Raw genomic sequence first — 9,134 nt, 5'->3', positions numbered from 1 at the left:
GTATCGTCCCCTGCCCCCAGTCACCGTCAGCCACGCCCAAGGATGACACGTCTTTTTGTTAATGACAACGTTGGACGACCTGACCCAGATCTCTCACCCCAACCGGAACATCCTGTCTTCCTGACACACACGGAGAAATGTTTCAAGTGACACATAGATAAGAACACCTTCTAGTGACAACTGGGCTGTGATTTATGTAGATAAAAATCTCTAGCTGCCAGTCTTTGCTTTGAAGAGTCATAGAAAATAGCAATAAATAACAAACCACATACTAATACTAAGACAGATTATTGCTATGTAATAGTAACAACCCTGTCACCGTTCATTTACAAGTTCTTTGCAGGGGAGCTCACCCTAAGCCCCAAGTCAATCAAGGTAATATTCCCCAAATCACCATTATCTATTGCCCAGATATTGGCTTACTCTCTCCCCATTTGTTTTTATTTCCCAGCTATTTAGTCACGTGTAAGGACGGTTTCACTGCCACACTATTGATCACTTCTCTCAAGTGTCTAAAAAGTACACCCCTCCCCCCACCCGTTTGTGAGTGACTGCAAGTATGTCACCTTAAATCACCATGTTGGGATCGCCATATTTGGCAACAATCTAAGAAGTAGTCAGTTGCTTTTATTGTCTGCCAGAGCTAAGTGATACCTGTAAATGAATGCATACTGTGGCTAAGGCATTAAATGACGGGTTATGAAACATGCATTGCCTGTCATTGATTGCTCCTTTGTCTTGTGACTCCTGGTGGTACTCTCCTGACGCATGGGCTGGCCTGACGGTTACTATGGATTCATTTGGTTCTAGCAGTAAAGTCACCAGATTGATAAGAGTCAAGGTCCGAAAATTATAGTTTTTTTGAGCTACCTTTAAATTCCAAGCAGGAGGATGCTCAAAGAAACGTGGGAGGAGTAAAGCAGGTCTTTTTCTCATGAGCAGAATGAGTGCTGAAGAGACCCTTTGACGTTGTGACAAGGCAGAGCTGCAGAGGGGACGGCTGGGGTCTATGTTTATAGAAGGTGAGGGCAGAGATATGTGCTGAGGCAATTTCCTGACACAATTCAGAACCGCCTTTAGGAAAAGTGGTTTTAATTTTTCCCTAGTTTCAAGGTACTAAAAAAAAAAATGTCGAAACAAGTGAGGCTGCAGCAATCTGCCACAGGTTCAATGTGAGAGAAACAAGGTGCCTTGGGGAGCACAGGCGTGGCCTGGGCAGGGGACACTGTGTAGACACGGGGTCGCTCCTCCGGGCAGCAGAGGAGGAAGTTCCAGCAGAGAAACCTGCCGGCTCCCGTGGGAATTAGTCACAAAACCCGTGGGATTCCTGGAGAGCCGCGAACCAGCACAGCTAGTACAGTAATTCCAGGTCCTGAGGGAGAACAATGCGACTGAAGAAAATAGACTTAAAGAGAAACAAGATGGGATCGGGAGGCCTCTGCCAGCTGATGGCAAGACAGAGCAAAACAGCCCCCAGCTTGCTTTATTATATAGCCATATGCAAATAAGGATATTATATAGCCATATGCAAATAAGGAAGTCTTCGATACAAAGTCATACATCTCCAAGGGAACCCCAAAATTCTCCCAAGGGCAGAAATCTCTCTACCCTGCATAACTAAAATCAACCAACATCAGAACAAACCAGGGGTGAAAGGAAGGGCATGTAAATTGCTTCTAGCAACTTCACCAAGCAAGTAAGGTGGGGGGTTGGGATGAGTGCAAATACTCAGCTTCATAGCCAATATGAAAGTGGTAGGGTGGAGAACTCAGCCTTGGGCTAAGCCTCGGACTTACAAAGGCTTTGCCACTTGCAGTCTGCCACACTGGAGCAATTTTAATCCTGCTGATATTTCAGAGTTTTGGAATGACCGTTGTCTACAACATAGAACAACTACTAGAAATTTTCAGTCATTTGACCCCTCCATCACAGCAAGGCCCTGTGCTGTGGTATTGTCTCCCTGCCCAGCGTCTTCAAAAAATATAATTTGACCCATAAAGAAACAGATGACTTCACATCAAAGGAAATCATCAACAAAACGAAAAGGCCACTACAGAATGGAAAAAATATTTATAAACCATATATCCAATAAGGGATTAATATAGAACCCATATAAAATAAAGAAGTCCTACAACTAAATAGTAAAGAAGAAAAAACCAAGTCATTCAATTAAAAAATAGGCAAAGGATCTTAATACATTTGACAGTTTTCCAAAGGAGAACCAGAGTCGGCCGGCAGGTGCACAGAAAGACGCTCAACAGCATCCCTCATCGTCAGGGAAACACAAGTCAAAGCCACAGTGAGACAGCCCCTCAGGCCACGAGAAAGGCCACCATCAACAAGACAGCGGGTACCAGGTGCTGGTCAGGATGTGGGGAAGAGGGCAGCCTGGTGTGCTGCTCGTGGGCCTGTCAATTGTGCTTGTAGAGAAAGAGGGCAGATACAGGGGTAGCAGCAGCCGGCAGCCTGGGGAATTGGAGCAAGTTGCTCATAAGGTACAAACCTCAAGTCACAATATGAAGAAGTGCTGGGGGTGTGATGTACACCGGATACCTAGAGCTCACTGCTGAAAAAAATAAAAAAGAGAGGAATGGATGAATCCTGTTTCTCCTCTGAAAGTGGCAGCCAGAAATGGAGACTTCTCACAAGTCTCTGCAGTTTCCTGTCCCGTGGGCTCAATACATCCACCTGGGGCTATGGCCCAGTTTATCTTTTGGACATTCATTAAATGGCCTCTCTTATCATAAGTACCTTTGCCACTTCCTCTGGCTTTTATGCTCCAGGTGAAAAAGTTTAAAGAGTTGCCAGTTCTTAGATAACTGTACTCTTGTTTCTCCAACTTCTTGAGCAAGTCCCAATTCTTATTTTAGTTTATTTTTTAACTTTCAGTTTTATTGAGGTATACTTCACAGAAAAAAGTAATCACAAGATATTTAAAAGTACCTTGTGGCAATTTTCTAAGCGTGCACATTGTGAAAGACTTCCCCATCTAGTGAATTAACGTATCTGCCACCAAACACAAGGTCTACCCTAATGAGTGTTAATGACACCACACAGTGTCATCAACAATAGTCACCGCCGTTGGCGTTAAGCACTCAGATGCTGTTCATTTTTAAGTTATACTCTTTACTGGTCACCTAGAGAGAAATAATGCTCTGTATTTTTAGAGTTTGAATGAAATATATACATTAAAAACAGTCAGGAATATGCCATTTAGGTACACGCTGTGACTCATTAGCGTATGGACAGCAATTATATATTTTAATTCTATACACAAGCTAGGATGACTCAAGATGTAATGAATAATAAGCCAGTCCAATAATAACCCAGATCGATTACACAAAATCTGGGAGATGACATTCGTGGCAGTATATTGTCAAGTGGGACAGTTCTCAAAGCTCCTTCTCTAAACAGGGGCGATGAAAGAATGAGGGACTTCAGGTTCTACAACGCTGAGGCATCGCCCAGGAAAGCTCAGTCTCTAATACATCGGTCAGTGGGCTACCGGTGGTGGCAGCACACACACATCTGTCCACAGGTTCCCTACACATGCTGTCAATGTCACTGACCTCCACGCATCCCTCCTTTGTTTGCCCATCTTGCTGGAGGGCTTGCCTGAAACCACAAAGTTGACCACAAAATTGGAAGTCATCTTTCAGGTCCTCACCTAGCTGATAGGAATGTCTACAGTAAGTAGCGTCTGTTTGTCAGGAATGCTTCAGAAAGAAATACTTTTAAGCATCCCAATCAAGAAATGAATACAAGGCCCTGGCCGGTTGGCTCAGCGGTAGAGCGTCGGCCTGGTGTGCAGGAGTCTTGGGTTCGATTCCCGGCCAGGGCACACAGGAGAAGCGCCCATCTGCTTCTCCACCCCTCCCCCTCTCCTTCCTCTCTGTCTCTCTCCTCCCCTCCCGCAGCCAAGGCTCCATTGGAGCAAAGTTGGCCCAGGTGCTGAGGATGGCTCTGTGGCCTCTGCCTCAGGTGCTAGAATGGCTCTGATTGTAGCAGAGCAACACCCCAGATAGGCAGAGCATTGCCCCCTGGTGGGCATGCTGGGTGGATCCCGGTCGGGCACATGCAGGAGTCTGTCTGACTGCCTCCTGTTTCCAGCTTCGGAAAAATGAAAAAAAAAAAAAAAAAAAGAAAAAAGAAATGAATACAGAAAAAGTCCAAATTATAGAGAAATCAAGAGTATAAAAGTTGTTTCTAAGGGTTGGGTATAAGATGAACAAGGTCAGAGGATCTAATGTAAAACATGGTGAGTATAGCAGATGACACTGTACTGTGTAATTGAATGCTGCTAAGAAGTAGAACTTAAGCATTCTCACTTAAAAAAAAAAGACGTGTTAAATAGTATCTAGATGGAAGACATTCTTTCCCAATGTATACATATGTCAAGCCACCACAATGACAAAATGTACACTTTAAATATTTTATAATTCTACATGTCAATTATACCTCAGTAAAGCTGGGGGAAAAGAAGTTGATTTTACCAGGTCAAAAAAAAAAATTAATATGGTTTTCTCATGACAATACCTTTGCTACTGTAAACAATGGTTATGTACAAGGTACACTATAAATGAACAACCGTCAAAGTGAGGTGTCAACAGGACTCTCAGTGAGCAAGTTCTGCGGATCACCACGGAAGTACAGTAAGGAAAGTAGAACTTCCATTTATGTTTATTTTTTTAGTCTCATCCTCATTGACTTTCTGGTTTTATGAATGTTTTATGAGGCACATGATATAGTATAAAATACATTCAAGGGACCTACAAATGAGAATATATGCATATGTAGGGTATGCGTTCTGAAAATATTTTTACTAAAAGAGTTCTACAGTAGGAAAGCTTGGTGACTACTGTTGACATACACACAGATGCTGTGGTTTATACACACAATATTCACCAGCCCCATGGACAGGCTAAGAAGTCTACTGACCATTTATAACTGCAATTATGGGTTCAGTGCAGGTAGAAATAATCCTTACAATTATTACTTGAATATGAACACCTGTTATTAGCCAATGAGAATAGTAGGAACTCTGAAGGCTTAATAAGAAAAAAAAAAAGCCAATTGTTGCTAAGGATTCCAAACTCTTGCTCCCTTTGTTACCCCAGCCCCGTTACCTGACGTTATCCAACCTGAGGCTGGCTCTGTCTCCAAAGCTAACTCATACATCATTTCAGGAGGGCTTGCCAGAAAACCGTAGACTCCTTTGTAGTGAGACACATAATGGTTATATTTCACACTTGTACCTCGCCTGGCAGTTTACACAGCGTTTTCATATTTACTATCGCATATAACACATCGTTCACACGCCGTTGGCTTCCCGGGATTTTTATCATGATTGAATCTCTCAGCAGATACTTCAGAGTCCTGTATGTTTCACTAATGTTGTGGGGTTTTCTTATATTTTGCTTTCCTGGGTGGATTTCATATTCTTGGAGGATTAGGAGTGTCCTTGCTAATCTTAAACACTTCTCTCTCCTCCGCTGAGCCCCCCTGCCTTGTGCACAGCAGACAGGCAATCTAGAGCGAGGAAGGTTTGCTTCACAACCATCAAATCTGACTTCCTTCCATCGGGCAAGCCCTGGGCTTCTGGGGGCTACTCTTTCTGGTAGAACTTTTTTACCTACAGGAAATGGCTCCTACCTGATAACACACAAAGACTGTTTCCAACTCTCTCTTCCTTATTCTCCAAATACTTATTTGTAGTTTCCAGTTTCTAAAATAGGGGATTGTGTTTTTATTTTTTAATCAATATTTGTATTTACTGCACATACTTCATTCACATACAACAGCACCAGCCTCTCTGAAACCATTTTTTCTACACCGCTGAGGTATAGTTATTTTAAAACGCCCTTGCAGAATTTGTGAGTCCATGCTTTATATTGATAGTGAATACTATGTGGCAGGAATTACTTATCCATCCAATCAATGTTGATTGTGAATTTAACAAGAACAGCAAGCTAGTTGGCACAGAGCTTAGGTAGTTGGGGTTATACTGTAGAAGATGTTCTGCCCAAATGACGACAAATACCAAGTAGAGAGAATGAAATATCATGGGGGTCACTTTTGTTTTCAAGTTCAATGAAAGAAAGAGTAGGTTTAGCTAATGATGACAAGTTCGATAACAATCAAAATGATTCATAAAGTTCCTCCCTGTGCACAGTACTTATTAAAAATTAAATTAATAAAGACCATAAACATCAGCCCCTGTGTTTTTATGAGACTATACTTTTTAGCAAAAATATTTAGAGCGTAAAGAGGAATGAGTATTCAACACAAATACAAATTAAATATTAAAAATAGTCGCAGAGGAGTGAAAGTGATAAAATTTTCATCTTTCTCAAGCAGCTCCTCTCATCACTTAGAGTGATTTACAGACGCGAGCGCGGCAGCGTCCCAGGGTTGCTGACAGTCCTGCCAAGAACGGGGAAGACGGGGAAACTCGACCTCATTGAAACAGCCCCATCCTTTTGTTCCAGGAGGTGATCGGGCTTTGAAAAATAATGCCATTGGTTCCCTCGCAGGACGTGACTTCAGCATCCATAATTCAGTGCACCTGTTCACCTTCAATGACAGTGATTCTGTGGAGAGGTGCGGCAGGCCCGTTCTCCACGGGCAAACACGATGATAACAGAGAGCATGTGCTAAAGAAAAAAAAAGATGTTTGCGAGCTTTCAGCACTCTGTCCCGAAGAGTCACTTCAGGGATACAAGCAGTTTTCACTGTAACTATTTCCCCACCCCCATTGGGAAAATGCCACTGAAGGAAAATTTAGGAGACGAAGATCATTAGCACGCTCTCCGCTAGATTTCCACTCTTTAACTTAAGACAGTGAACCAGAATTTATGCCTCTTTAACATTTCCTGATTGCCTGGAAATGCCGAGGCCAGCTCCCACCCACGAGCGAGCCTTTGACAGCTGAGCTCTCTCAGAAGCGCCTCGCAGACACCGGGGGCCGCTCACAAACGTGCGCAGAAAAGAATCCTAAGTGCGCCGGAAGTGCATTGCTCTGGTATATAATATTTATGCCTGCAGGGTGCAGAAAGCTTGGCCAACAGCCAGGTTCTAAATAAATATTCATTGTATCTACCCTAAAGGCACTTCCATCAAATTTTACTAATAAGGAGGTTGTTTAGAGGCAGCATTATAAAGGTCAGAGCCTAATGAAATTGCACTTTCATTTTTGAGTTCTCCAGAAGAAGTGAGAGAGAAATGAAAAATGTGTGCTTTGTTGCCTAAATGAATGGAAAGAGTCCCCATTGTGACCAAACAGATAAATATATGCTAATTAGCCTGGGGTTGAACTGCGAGCATGCTGATGACAACGACGTTCGAGGTTGTCTAGGGCTCCGTCTAATTATAAAGGCCAACCTATCTTTGGTTGTATTTTCACATTTATGCAAATGATCTGTTTAAAATGCTATTATATAATTAATTCATATAGTCTTGCTCGAAACTAGAAGGAGATAGCGTACTCACATTAGGATGATTCTCAGATGGGTTAAGAAAGGAAGGATTGCCCTGGCCGGTTGGCTCAGCGGTAGAGCGTTGGCCTGGCGTGCAGAAGTCCCGGTTCGATTCCCGGCCAGGGCACACAGGAGAAGCGCCCATCTGCTTCTCCACCCCTCCCCCTCTCCTTCCTCTCTGTCTCTCTCTTCCCCTCCCGCTGAGGCTCCATTGGAGCAAAGATGGCCCTGGCGCTGGGGATGGCTCCTTGGCCTTTGCCCCAGGTGCTAGAGTGGCTCTGGTCCTCTGGTATCGGCAGAGCGACACCCCGGAGGGGCAGAGCATCACCCCCTGGTGGGCGTGCCGGATGGATCCTGGTCGGGCGCATGTGGGAGTCTGTCTGTCTCTCCCCGTTTCTAGCTTCAGAAAAAAAAAAAAGGAAGGCTTTATAAAGGTATAGGTGGGGGGGGGGCTCACAAAACCCACCAGGGCAACACCCAAGAACTCTTATGGTCTGGTCCGGACGGCAGAGACAGGGGGAGAAGCAGGTGCTAGGACCCAGAGGAGCTGTCTAGAGAAGTGCCCATGGACAGGAATTAAGAGCCATGGTCAAGATGGCTTGAGGCAACCTTGGGAGGAGGGAGCCAGGGCAGTAAAAACCTGACCTCATCTCCTCTCTCCTGACCTTGGAGGCCTTCTCCCATGTTCAACCCAAAGAAGCCAGAGGACAAGGGGACCCCTGATGCTTCTTGGGACAGAGAGCAGGGTGGAATAGCATGTGTCTAAGAAAGGGGGCTGACGTTCACCTGGCACAGGTAAACTTCCCTTTGTATGTAGAAGGAAATTTCTAGAAAATGTCTAGTAGAACACACTGAGATGCCAGAGGTCGTCATCTCCTGGAGGGCACTGACTGCTACTGTTTCCACAATAAACACTCCATTATGGAAAACCAAGCTTACCCATGTTCATGTTATATAATTCAAGTCCGAACATCTCTACTTACTTGCAATAGAAAGGTTTTATACTGGTTATATTTGTTTAAATGAAAAATAAAATCCTTGGAAATTCTGAGGAGAAAAATGTGGCCTTTGTACTCTGTAAATCACTCTAAATTGGAGGGAGACAGACTTATATTTAGTTCAATGTAAATGTATAAAAACAAATGACAAAATACAGGAGAATAGAAAGAACGTGGGACCTTTATTCCACACAGAATGAAACTCACTAAAATAAAAAAATGTACATATCTGTTTTTTGTGCTTTAAATTTTTACCTAAAACAGTGATATAGACTTAGTTTTTATAAATATACTAATGACCAAACTCCTAGAGAAAATATGTCAGAAGTTGAAAGGCATACACAAGTGTAGGCTTGACTTAGAGAAGAAGAAGAAGCTCCGTGGCTCAGGAGAACTTGGTACGAAGCTTTTCAGACATTGCAGGGTTACTGGGAATGACTGAGCACAATGATCAGAAAATACCGTGGAGAAGTACCTCTGCTTCTCCTACAGGTGAGGATACCACTGATAGATGAGGTGTGTCCTAAAGACTGTGTACTAGAGATGACATCCTGGATGCAATGAAAAGAACTTTCTAGATTTTCTATTTTATAGGAAGAACTGCATAGTGAAAAAATGAAATTTATTTAGAAAGGCTAACTTCAGATTTGAATACTTCTCA

This window comes from Saccopteryx bilineata, chromosome 6 (assembly GCF_036850765.1).
Source record: "Saccopteryx bilineata isolate mSacBil1 chromosome 6, mSacBil1_pri_phased_curated, whole genome shotgun sequence".
Lineage (NCBI taxonomy): Eukaryota > Metazoa > Chordata > Mammalia > Chiroptera > Emballonuridae > Saccopteryx > Saccopteryx bilineata.
Note: the sequence above shows the minus strand (reverse complement) of the source record.